At 39.9% G+C, this 13,553-nt stretch overlaps 1 protein-coding gene across 2 annotated transcripts in view; it reads left to right on the top strand.

The window, feature by feature from the left end:
• ism1 (isthmin 1) overlaps positions 1 to 13,553 on the top strand; it is an 88,880-nt gene that overhangs the window by 39,460 nt on the left and 35,867 nt on the right. The gene's annotated exons all lie outside the window — the stretch shown is intronic.

Genomic DNA, 13,553 nt, shown 5'->3' with positions numbered 1-13,553 from the left:
TGGCCATAACTCCCTGTAAGGCAATGAGGAAATATGAGAATAACATGAGACGCAATATCCAGGATAACAGAATCAGAATCGGATTTATTATCACTGATATATGTTTTGAAACTTGTTGTTTTGTGTCAACGGTACAGTGCAATGCTTAAAAATGAGTATAACACAATAAGAAATATATATAAAAATAAGTAAGTCATGCAAAAAGAAAACACAATATTGAGTTATTGTTCATGGATTTATGGACCATTCAGAAATCTGATGGTGGAGGGGAAGAAACTGTTCCTAAAGCACTGAGTGTCACCGTGTGGCTTCAGGCTCCTGTACCTCCTCCCTGATGGTAGTGATGAGAAGAGGGAATTCTCCACAAAGATTATAACATTTGATGTACAACACATTAAGGAATTGCTTCCACTTGGAGTGAAACATAAATATAGGATAATCACCAATAAATCTAGCAGCAATTAGGAAAAATTATCTTTGCTGTGGGCGAGATGAGAATGTGACTCTCGCGATTCAAGCTGTAGGTGGCAGTGGGATGTATTGACAGGACTGTGTGAATAAGGGGCACATTTTATATTGAATGACTTTGCTATTTGCTTACGCTAAATATGTGTGGAGAGGCCTGACTGCCACTTCTCTTCATTATTGAATTGTATCCTGTTTACTTAGGAGGTAAATTTCAGAAGTGAAGCGCACTATGCAACGTCTGCTATCCATGAACGTGCAGTCCAAGTGATTGGAGATGTCTATCCCATTTGTAACTATATGAGGTATCTTTATAATGGATTCCTTATGACTCAATGGACAATACAGACAGGATCTAACCTGTTATCACTGAGGGTGTCGCCTTTGTCCTCCTCTTGGCAAATGCAATCACCTAGGAGAAATTTCCAGCTGTCGGATGCCATGTAATAGTTGCTAATAGAGACTGTAAAGATAGATCCTTCTTCTGTCTTTTCTCTATAATTCATCATGAATCTGTGTATTTTCTGCCACACTCTCAAACTCCATCTAAATAACCTATAATGAACCATGTTAGAATAAGAAACAGCAGATCACAGGCTTGTGAATCTATATTTGTTAAAGAAAGGAGAGAATGGAAATAGAATAAAAATAAAAGAAATAGAAGTTAGTACAACAAATGTAGCATCTGCTCATACATTGTTATCATCAGTCCCATTTGGGCCAAGCACGTATGTGAAAATCTTACTCCATGTTATCACCATGTATACTTCTTCCTGTTAATCTGAACAGCTGGCCATTGTCTTAAAGGGATTTACAGTTAGTGTCTCTTCTACAAATTACATTGTTTAAAGCTATGACCACAGTCCCTCCCTAGCAGTATTCTTTACACCACAAAGTGCCACTCAGATGTGCCTGTGGGGCTGTGAAACGAAGGGACTTCCAGTCACGTAACAAATAGAGCTATGCTCATTGTTGGAATTCTCCCTTCCTCTAGTGCATGCATTCAACTGTGCTGTATTATTCAGTGAAATAACTAATCTATCTTGCGTACCTCACTCAGGGTGAGAGATGTCAATTTGTCGTAGCGAACGTTAATGAATCCCAGACTGGAGAATGCAGAGTTTTGATATTATTCTTCTAATCTTTTTATTTATTTTACTTATAACAAAGTGAATTTTAAGGGTGCATAATGCTTACTTTGAACTTTTCTACTGGAATGAGATAGCTGGTTTTATTATAATTTGTGCCGAATGGTGGAATCTTCTATACAAACTGAGAGAGGAAATCATAGAGTGTTAACCTATTTGGCTGCCAGGTTCTCCCCTACATCACCAATAGTTCCTGTCCCACCACTAATAATATATTGCTTTACAATTATAGATATCTAGTATGTATTTACTAGTGGGAGTGTAACAACGCAGCCTTTCTCATGCACTAAACAGAATGGCGATTGTGCCGCTGGAGGGCCAAGAAAGGCTTTTAATGAGAATTGCTGAACTGCCGGTGAAATTCCACAGCTGCTGCTCCTCATGTTCTGAGGAGTTAACTGAGGGAGCACAGCCTCCTAGGGTTTACAATGCTGCCAAGAATGAAAGGGAAATAACACTGAAGAAAGGGCTGCTTTTCCCTGTGGAAGTCTACCTACCATGTCAGCTTCCAAACTAGATTTTGTCCTCCTTATTTTAATGTGTCAACAAAAGACCTGAGCAATAAAGAGGGTGAGGGTAGAAAAGGAAGGAAATTGCAGCAAATTGACTTAGGCAGCTAATCCATCTGCAGAAGAGAGCAGTAAGTGTATATGACTGCTATTATTATTTAATTGCACTTAAATATACTGTATAATATGATGGATTTGCAAAATATCTTTATTTTTCTAACATCAGTAGCACTGAATAAAGAAGTTAATTGAATACCAGGAAGATTATAGATACATACAGCAAAAAAAAAGGGTTACTGGGTCAACAGTGCAGCTGCTGGAATTTCTGGAAGAGTAATATTCCTATCCTGGACCTGCATGCCCAGTTATTGGGTATTCCTTTAAGTTCCTCGTCCTTGGGTACCGGTTCACTATCTTTCTGAACTTTCAAGACTCTTTCAAATGGAGCACTAACAACTCATCAATTCAGAATAAAATCTCCTTACTTCCTCTCCAGATCATTTGCCAGTTTTATTTAGATCCTGCATTAAATATGAATTACTGGAAGTTAACAAAAGGAAATTGAGATGCAGGAGAACAACCAGATAAATATGAAAATAAGATATCCTAAACACTTCAGATGAACAGCTCACCTTGAGTCCCATGTTAAATATTATTGTATAGTATTTATACCTCCATAATCCAGTCAGTTTCTCCAACAGACCTATGTTGAATCATGGGCCATTGCTCACACAATGCTTAACCCCAGCAGCATATCTTTTCAGTCTTGTATATGCCTGCATTGATTTCCCCTTAAATGTGTTGATGTTATTTTCCCCAACCTGCATGTTGTGGTAGTGGCTCCAAATTCTAACCACCTTCTGAGTAAACAGGATTCTCCTGAATCAATGTATTTTCTTGCCGTCTCACTTTGGTGTCACCAGCAAGAAGCAGTATTCAGGAACAGGGTTAGATTCAGCATTTGTTCCAAAAGGAATCTAATGGGATAGACTTGAGAAGTTCATACTGATCAAATACTCTGGAATGAGTTTTTGTGACCAGTTGAGGTTGTAGCGTCTAATGAATGAACACAAGAGCTCAAAGATCCAAGCCTCTTCTGTCTACTTCAGAAGCATAGTTTGCTAAGAGCTCTGAAAACAGCTCTACCACTGCAAATACAGATTCTGTGTGCCTTTCAATTCTGATTCAGATCTTTAAACACAGATCAAGTCACTTGGAATTGTGTTTTTTTTTGGATTGCTTTTAAAGGACCAGCAAGAATATTCAGAATAATTTAATCTCTCCTGTTTTCCAGATTTTGCTTTAAACATGGCTGGAACATTTCAGTGAAAACATAGTTTTAAAATGCCAGAGGGAGTTCTCTTGGTTGAAAGAACTTGCTTGAGCTATAGTTCAGACAGAGGTCTAAAATAACAGGGGATTCTAAAACTGAGTTCCCAAAAATGCAGACAGATCCTTGGCCCTAAAATCACAAGGAAAAGTTTTCTTGTTTCAAAGAGAATCCAACTTCCTTCACCAACATCTTTGTGGAAGAATGTGTGTGGGTGAGCCTCTATTGTTGTCTTGAGAGTGGAAAGGTCCACATGAAGACATCGAGTTCTCAGAAATGTATTAAAATATGGCTCAATGACACAGACCATAGCTGTAATATATCAGAATATAAAATCTAATAATTGATGGATAACTATGGTACAAACAAAATTAAAGAATTTTAGTTCCAAATATCAGCACTACATTTTGTTTTGTGACCATGCTCCTTTGGGTCAAGAGATATGTGGGCGGAGAAAATGGGCGCCCTCACATACACCCTCCCATGATCCATTTTCTGTAACCCTTCCCTGTTTCATAATTGCCACCCATAGTGGTAATAGTATGTTAGGGTTGGAAAATGTGTAGCCTGCTCTCAGAATTGTACATTCCACATGTTAAGTGCCTAACCTCTGAAGAAGTGAAATGGCCTGGTGAAGAGAGAGGTCTGTGTGTTACGCTGTATCCTGTCTGGACTTTGATATCTCCCTCCTCATTGATATTTTGTTCAAGATGAATACAGATAGCACACTTGTTCCTGACCAGTGGATTCTCTCCTGCTGTGATCAGTACCATGTGTTTCCGGATATCTTTCTCACAAGGTCAAAATGGACCTCCAGTCGAGGATATTGTAAAATTTCAATTGGAGATGTGAAACATATTTTCCTCAGCGCGTGAAGTTAATGGATAATCCCATTTACAAAACTGCCGTTAAAACCAATGACCCTTTACTAACAGGTTTCCTTCTAACTTTACACTTGAGCAGAAGCAAACCTTTCCAAATCAGAATCAGATCTATTATCACTGTCTGAGAAGATATGAAATGTATTGTTTGCAAGTGCCAATCAGTGTAAAGACATAAAATTACTATAAATTACAAGATAAATAGAGTGCAAAAAAAAAACAAGGTAGTGTTCATGGGTTCATGGGCTGTTCAGAAATCTGATGGCAGGGGTTAAGAGCTGTTTCTGAATCCTAGATTATGTCTAAGTCTCCTGTACCTGTCCTCTGATGGTAGGAGGGAGAAGAGGGCATTTTGAAACAGCAGATAGCTTATGTATGACTTGTTTTTATTTCAAGGTACAGCACAGAATAGGCTCTTCCAGTCCTTCAAGCCGCACCACCCAGCCCCCTTTCCAATTTAACCCTCACCTAATCACAAGGCAATTTGCAATGACCAATTAACCTGCTAACCAGTCTTTGAACTGTGGGAGGAATCCAGAGCACCTGAGGAAAACCTGCACATTTCATGGGTAGAACGTACAAACTCCTTACAGAGGACACTGGGATTGAACTCCAAACTCCAACACCCCAAACTGTAATAGCATCGCACCTACCGCTACTCTACAGTGGCCCCCAGGTGCAGAGGCTGCAATTGATTGTGCTGCTCTGCAATTCACTGTGAATTGTAAGGCCAAAAAAAAAGCCCCATCTATTACATAATTTTTGTAAGGGGAATTGTGGTTCACTTGAATAGGAAGATTGTCTGCTGTAGTAATGTGTTTAGAAATTCTCAGCCAGCCATGAGTGAAGCATGCATATGTGGGGGGGGGGGGGTGTAAGGAATGTAGCACATCATTAATTGTCTTCAGCAGATGGATGTCCCAACAGCTGTTCACTGAGCAGCATTGGGACCAGAGTCGTGAAGGATGCCAAAAGTTCTCTTGTCTCCTGAAACAACAGTTGGTTCACAGGCTAACCCAAGAGTTAAGGTGTATAGTTTGACTCCGAGCAGGTAGAGAATGAAGTCAATACAGTACAACAAGGAACATAGACCGACCTGGTAATAAGCACTTAGCTGTCCTGACAAAGGACCACATCCAAAATATCCCTATTTCCCCCCTCAGGAGGTCTTGTTGGCCTACTGCGTGCTTCAGATTTTCACTCATTGCAATATGCAGTCCCTATAAAATGTATTCACCCCTCTTGGAAGTTCTCGTGTTTCATTGTTTTACAACATTGCATCACAGTGGATTTAATTTGGCATTTTTTGACACTGATCAACAGAAAAAAACTCTTTCATGTCAAAGTGAAAACAGATTTTGACAATGTGAACTAAAAATTAATTACAAATAAAAAACGCAAAATAATTGATTGCATAAGCATTCACCACCTTCAAGTCAGTATTTTGTAGATGCATCTTTGGCAGCGATTACAGCCTTGAGTCCGTGTGGATAGGTCTCTATCAGCTTTGCACATCTGGACACTCCAATTTTTCCCCATTCTTCTTTACAAAACTGCTCAAGCTGTATCAGATTGCATGGGGATAGCGAGTGAACAGCCCTTTTCAAGTCCAGCCACAAATTCTCAATTGGATTGATGTCCGGACTCTGACTTGACTACTCCAAGACATTTACTTTGTTGTTCTTAACCCATTCCTGTGTAGCTTTGGCTTTATGCTTAGGGTAATTGTCTTGCTAGAAAACAAATATTCTCCCAAGTGCAGTTCTCTTGCAGACTGTATCAGGTTTTCCTACAGGAGTTCCCTGTATTTTGCTGCATTCATTTTATTATCTATCTTCACAAGCCTTCCAGGGCCTGCTGCAGTGAAGCAATCCCACAGCATGATGCAGCCACCACCATGCTTCACAGTAGGGATGGTGTGTTTTTGATGATGTGCAGTGCTAGGCAGATTTACAGCTCTGCCGTATTCTTTCCATTTCTTGATGATTGACTTAACTGTACTCTAAGGGATATTCAGTGACTTGGAAATTTTCTTGTATCCATCTCCTGACTTGTGCTTTTCAATAATCTTTTAGCGGAGTTGCTTGGAGCATTCTTTTGTCTTCATGGTGTAGTTTTTGCCGGGACACTGACTCACCAGCAGTTGGACCTTCCAGACACGTGTCTTTTTACTACAATCAGTTGAAACACCTTGACTGCACATTGGTCTCCAAAAACAGATCTCCATTTAACTCATTATATAACTTCTAAAACCAATTGGCTCCACCAGTGATGATTTGATGTGTCATATTAATGGGTAGTGAACACTTCCGCAATCAATTATTTCGTATTTTATATTTATAATTAATTTAGATCACTTTGTAGAGACCTGTTTTCACTTTGACACAAAAGAGTATTTTTCTGTTGATCAGTGTCAAAAAAGCCAAATTAAATCCACTGTGATTCAACGTTGTAAAACAATAAAAAATGAAAACTTCTGGGGGGGGGGGTGAATACTTTTTATAGGCACTGTATATATGTTGCTATTAATAATTTTGCCCTTAGAAATGGATATTCGAAGATTCCCAGACCTAATGTAGCTCATATGCACAAGCCTGTGTATACAAGGGCATATTAATAAACACAAGTACTGTATTTGTCAATGAATACATACACATTAAGAGTAAAACTCACTGTATCATGATCCAAATGAGTGTTCATACAACTTTAGATGAGCACTGCCAAATGCACTAGTGTGTTTTTTCTACCCATCCCCTATTATTCCTCTCAATGTGAATGTCAGTTAGTCCTAATAGTAATAATTTATTTAAAGAACACTTCAATTGTTGTAGTTCAAAGTGTTTTACAGTGGTATAAAGGGCAAACATGAAAATAAAAGACAAAAGGTGTTAGTTAAAAACAAAGTTAAATAAATAGATTCTGAGCTGCCATTTTAAAATGTCAACTGAGTCTGCATTGATATAGTTTTTGGTATTGAGTTCCACAATTTAGGAACATAGTTCAGAAAAGCTGGCTTGTCAGTTATTTTTCAAAGAAGACAGTTTAAATTTAAGTTTTATGCAATTAAACTACAACCATTATGTAGCTGTTTGAGATTGTGGGAAGGGACCATATATAGTCCTTTGACTATGAATCTGGTCTAGGTTTCAGACTGAGTCCCCCACACTAACAGGGAGCAGGAAGGATGAACAAACAGGAGCCTGGTTGTCACTAGCCATGACAGCAGAGCCTGATTAGAATATTGTGACTGGCAGCAAGCCAGTTGAAAGCCTAGAGTGGCGGGAGGGTGAGAAAATTCATGGCAGGAGGTCTGTAGCCAAAGATGCTCAATAAGATAAAACTGAGAAATCCTTGTTTCTCTTCCTAATTCTAAGCGGCTGATGACATTGTGGAAGTGACAAAGACCCAGACAGGGTAAATACAAGCAGGAGTAAAAAGAAGTCCTAGTGTCCATTCTTCTGGCATATGCATGTAGAAATTAAACCTCGGGTGGTTAGGATGTGAATTAGTGTGTTCAAATCAAATTGCCATCTGACCTTTTAATAGAGGGGTTCATCTCTTGACTTGAACAAGTTAATGGCACAGCCATGTTAGCAGGAAGTACATCTTAATGTGTTAGCATTCACATTGATATAGTGTTGCTTCTTTAGGCAATAGATTTCGGATATGGTACTGTATGTTCTAAAGTTGGAAGGTGTGCATTTCTCTTGTTAGTGCGCTGTATAGCATGAATGTGTGCTTATTTGTCCGTCTGAAGTTATCAAAGTCCCTTCTTTATCTTCAAAAGAGGAAGATAGAGCTATTTGTTTTGTAAAATTATTGAAGTAATTTGCTGTTTTGTGATTATCCATGGACTGATAAACACATCTTGCATATTATTTAAGAGGGTACATTCGAGATTGCTGATTTACCACAGATTGCTGGCAGTGGCAACACTCCTAATGGGTACAGGGAACTGTTGTAATCAATATTACAAACCCAGAACATACCGAACAATAACAAAATCTTGAACCTCTGACCCATATCTCTTGGAAATTCAACTTATGTTTAGTAACACATGAAAACCATCTCCCATAGGAGCATGTTTAAGGTGTGAAAAGACTAGTGTTAGGCTGAGAGAATGCAGAACAGTTAAACTTTTGACTCCAAAGTTAAAGAAAAAATCATGTTTCATTCTTCTGGAATTCTAAAAAAAATTAACTTCCATAACATAAACTTTCTGTAAACTGCAGTCCTCTTGTACAGAAAACATTTTCCATGCCATCAATTGGTAGACAGCATTTGATGTTAAAAAAAATATTTTCTTGACAGTTTTACTGTCTAGTTATACATCAGAGAACTTGCCTGCTGTAGATAATATACAGAAACCATAAGCAACATTGCACCACAAGTATTTCATATCAGGGTTGCATAACTTCTGAGAGCTGGAAGCTGAGACAAGTGGCCTGACAGATAATTAAGTTGTGCATCTTCAAAGGCTCCACTAGTTCAGTTTATATTGACATTACCCAGTATGCAACTGAGAAGTTTTCCTGGAATCTAAGCTCTCTGTTCAGGAAGCTGATGTCAGTTGAAGTAAACGAAAGAGGACTAATTTTCTTTGATTATTCATTTACAAGATGTAGGGAAAACATTGCCCTTGAGAAGATGGTGGTGAGCAGCCATTTTGAAATGTCACCTGCAGTTTCTTACATTGGTTCTGGTACAGTCGAGAGGTTTGTTGGAGACCCTTAGAGAGAATGGTTAAGAGTCAACCACTTGGTCATAGAATCATTCAGCTCAAGAACAGGCCTTTCATCCTACAGATTCCATGCCAACCTATCAAGCACCCATTTACATTACGTTGAGCAGTTCCACTGGTTGAGCCGCTGCTGAGAACCTGAACCGGCACTCACACAGAATAGTTCAGAATAGCAGTCTTTGTTCCCAACAGAGCAACAGTAAACTAAACTTTTTTCCATTGATGCTGCCTGGCCTGCTGAGTTCCTTCAACATTTTGTGTGTATGCCTCACATTTCCAGCATCTGCAGATTTTCTATTGTTAATGGTAAATTAAATGAGCTTTAACAACAATCTAAACAACAGGAATTCTGCAGATGCTGGAAATTCAAGCAACATACATCAAAGTTGCTGGTGAACGCAGCAGGCCAAGCAGCATCTATAGGAAGAGGCGCAGTCGACGTTTCAGGCCGAGACCCTTCGTCAGGACAGACGAAGGGTCTCGGCCTGAAACGTCGACTGCGCCTCTTCCTATAGATGCTGCTTGGCCTGCTGCGTTCACCAGCAACTTTGATGTATGTTGCTTTAACAACAATCTAATAGTTTCTTGGTTATTATTACCCTTAATAGGTTTTCAAGTGCTGATTGATTAATTCCTCAGCGGTGGAGATGGGATGCGAACTCATTTCTTTGGAGTTTTACTGGTTGACAGCTGTAGTAACTCAACCTGTGAAGCTGCTATGCTTACAATAGCATTTGTACTCTGGGGCAAGGGAGAAGGGAAAAAAGAAATGGCCTCTGTTCATAAGATGACAATTTATGGAAATTGTGTGATTGTCGGTAATCTCCTGAGAATGATTGTGTTGGATGAAGTAACCTGAGCTCACATTTAGTCATCAAGTTAATATGTGGCAACAGCTGATCTGATGTATGAGGTTGGGTAATCAATGGGATCCCGTGACTCACACATTCTTAACCCCATCTGAATTTAATTTCTTATAAGTTGGTAAAAATTTAAATCAGACAGACTGTAAAACCAGAGAACTAAACTGATTCTGTTAAATATTTACCAGAAACTTGTCCAAGCAGGAGTTTATGCTTTCATAACATAGAGAAGAAATTCTGCCTATAGCACCCATCTCCCACAGTGTTTCAAATATCTTCTGGAACACACGAATCCCCTCAGAATGTACTGAACATGCATTGAACTTTACTCTGCAGTGTATCCTCTGACATTGTACTCTGTATCTTTCTATATACTGTACATATGGGAATTCTAGTGCACCCAGAATGGAAAATGTGCTTTGTGGGACTTGGACATGATCCGGAGTTCGGAGAAGAGAGGCTCAGTGGGTTGGGTTACTAGGGAAGGATGGGAGGTTTGGGGATAGGAGTGGGGATGGTGGTGGGTTGTCTTCAGAAAGGAATATGGGCACAAGATTGAGAGTTATTAGGGAAGTGGGTGGAGTGATGGGGAAGGGGACTTATGTTAGGACCCTCAGCGACGTAGGGTCACAATTTGAAATTACATTTTCAACCATACAGCACTGAAACAAACTGTATTCAGTGCCAGATTCTTAACTCATATTCCTCAGCCAGTGAGAAGCAAGTCAACATTGGTGTACAGAGGGATTCGGGTGTACTGGCTCATGAGAAAGGTGACATACAGGTAAATAACTAGGAAGGCAGATGGTACAGCCGCCTTTTTGCCAGGTGTAGGAATATGAAAAGAAATTAAACCGTGTTCTAATTATACAGGTCTTTGGTGATGTCTCAGTGGATCATTTTCAGTTTTTGTATCTAAAGGATTTTCTGGCCTTGGAGTTAGTGCAGGACAGATTTATTTGATGTCTGCTGGACTGAGGATGAGGCAAGATTGGAATAATTGTCCTAGGCTCAGTGGAATTTTGAAGGATGAGAGGTGATGTCGTTAAACCATACAAGGTTTTGAGAAGGATTAACAGAGTAGATGCTGAGAAGCAGTTTCCTCAGGCTAGAAAAGCTAGAACTGGGCAGTCAGTCAGCTATTCTGATGAAAATAATCTTTTTACTCCAAGACGAGTGAACCTTTAGAAATCTGTGCCATGAAAGTCCATGGACGCTTAGTGATTATGTTCAAAACAGAGGCCGGTAGTTTTTGGGCAGCAAAGGATTGAAGGGGTGGCTCATGACTACTTGACTAACAAATTCAATATGATATTTAATCTAGTAATGGACAGTATTTATTTATTTATTGAGATACAACACAGAACAGGCCCTTCCGGCCCTTCAAGCCATACCGCCCATCAATCCCCAAATTTAATTTTACCCTAATCATGGGGCAATTTACAGTGACCAATTGACCTGCCAAAGGGTAGGTCTTTGTTCTGTGGGAGGAAGCCAGAGCACCCGGAGGAAACCCATGAGGTTCAGAGGAAGAATGTACAAACTCCTCATAGGCAGCATTGGGAATAACTTGTTTCCTTGTATCTACTGCATACCAATCCATCCAGTTCCTTCAGGAATCATATCATCGCCTTTCACTAACAGCTGTTCGACGCTGAACGAACTAAGAGTCACAGAGCATTACGGCATGGATACAAGCCCTTTGGTATAACAACTCCATGCCAACCACGGTGCATACCCAGCTAGTCCCAATTTCCTGTGGTTCAACACATCTCACTTTTAAGCCCCTTAGCTCCAAGTACCAATCCAACTGCTTCCTAAATGATGCTGTTGTACGTGCCTCAAATGCTTCTTGAAACAGCTCATTCCATATGCTCACCTCCCTTCCTTTGCATGAAAAAGTTGCCCTCATGCCCTTTTTAAATCATTCCCCTAAGTCTACACTCCCTAGTTTTGGATTTTACCCTACCCTGGTGAAAGGATGGTTACCATCCACTATCTTTGCCTCTCATAACTTTGAGCATTCCTATAGAGCCGTCCCTCATTCTCCCACATTCAAGGTTGTGAGATGAATGAATACCCTACCACCAGCAAGGTCTTGTCACTAGGACAGAAAGCTACTTACTGTTTACTGTTTACTGTTTACTGTTTACTGTTTACCTGTGCTGCGCACTTCACATGCATTTTGAATTATGTTTTATTAACTTATTTGTGGTAATATTTTCTTTTATGTGCTATGGGTGATATACATATTGTTGGTGTACCGTGATTCGGAGGAACTCTGTTTTGTTTGGTTGTATATATGCACAGTCAGATGACAATAAACTTGAACTATTTCTTCTTCTAAAGATCAAGCCTGGCCCACCTCTCACTTTAGCTCTGGTCCTTGAGTCCTGGCAAAAACTATATATCATATACATCATAACAAATCACAACTCTCTGGCAGTGAGTTTAAGGCAGTAATTGAATCGTGAGTTTGTGCTGATTTCCCTGATTTAAGAAAAAGGCTTTGATCAGGTCCATGGCCTCTTCTTGTGCCAAGATGAGGCCATAGTCAGGGTAGAGGAGCAACATCTCGTAATCTGTCTGGGTAGCCTCCAGTCTGATGGCATGAATATTGATTCTCCTTCCGGTGAACAAATTTCCCCCCACCTTCCTCTATTCCCTACTCTGACCCTTTACCTCTTCTCAACTTCCCATTACTTCCCTCTGCATCCCCTCTTCCTTCCCTCTCTCCTATGGTTCACTCTCCTGTCCTATCAGACACCTTCTTCTCCCAGCCCTTGACCTTTCCCACCAATCTGGCTTCACCCATCACGTTCTAGCTAGCCTCTTTCCCTTCCCCCCTCCATTTTATTCTGGCATCTTCCCCCTTCCTTCTCATCCTTGAAGAAGGGTGTCGGGCCAACTAGCTTTCTATTTCCATAGATGCTGCCTGACCTGCTGAGTTCCTCCTGCATTTTGTGTGTGCGTTGTTTTGGATTTCTGGCATCTGCAGACTTTCTCATGTTTTTGATCAGGTATTGCCTTGTAATAATGCCAGACATCCTTTAGTAACATATTTGTGGAGTGCCAACCTCTTGTAACCTTCAACATTATTACATATTTAAATTACAGCTGAGACTGAACCTCACATTGATGAATAGGAAGTTGGTTATTCAACATCCCCCTCATTGTCTACTGATGGCATTCCTCAGCTAGCACCCACCAGTAACCCTGTGTCTCATTGTCTCACTTGAATGGTGAAAGGCACAGGTTGTCTGGCCATCTTCCTTCCTTGGCTCCCCACTGTGGCATCAAATACATCATCGTAGTATGATGCTCAGTGGTACAGTTCACAAAAGAAAAATCTCCCTAGTTTCATCACTGCCAAATTCTTTAGATTATCAGTAAATAGAATCATAGAACAGAGCTGCACCAAAGCAGCCCCTCTGGCCTCTTGAGTCTTTGCTATATTTTTTGAAACACAGTTTAATTAGTCCCATTCCCCCTCTCTTCATCAACCTTTCTACAAGTTTTTTTCCAACTATTTATCATCTACTATTGAGTCCATATCACTTGCTAGGCAGTGGATGTTTTTATAACAATGCAATAGATCAAAGTTACACATGCCTTT

Source organism: Mobula hypostoma, chromosome 8, assembly GCF_963921235.1.
Source record: "Mobula hypostoma chromosome 8, sMobHyp1.1, whole genome shotgun sequence".
NCBI classification, from domain to species: Eukaryota; Metazoa; Chordata; class Chondrichthyes; order Myliobatiformes; family Myliobatidae; genus Mobula; species Mobula hypostoma.
The sequence above is the reverse complement of the archived record's forward strand: the minus strand, read 5'-3'. Positions and strand labels throughout refer to the sequence as shown.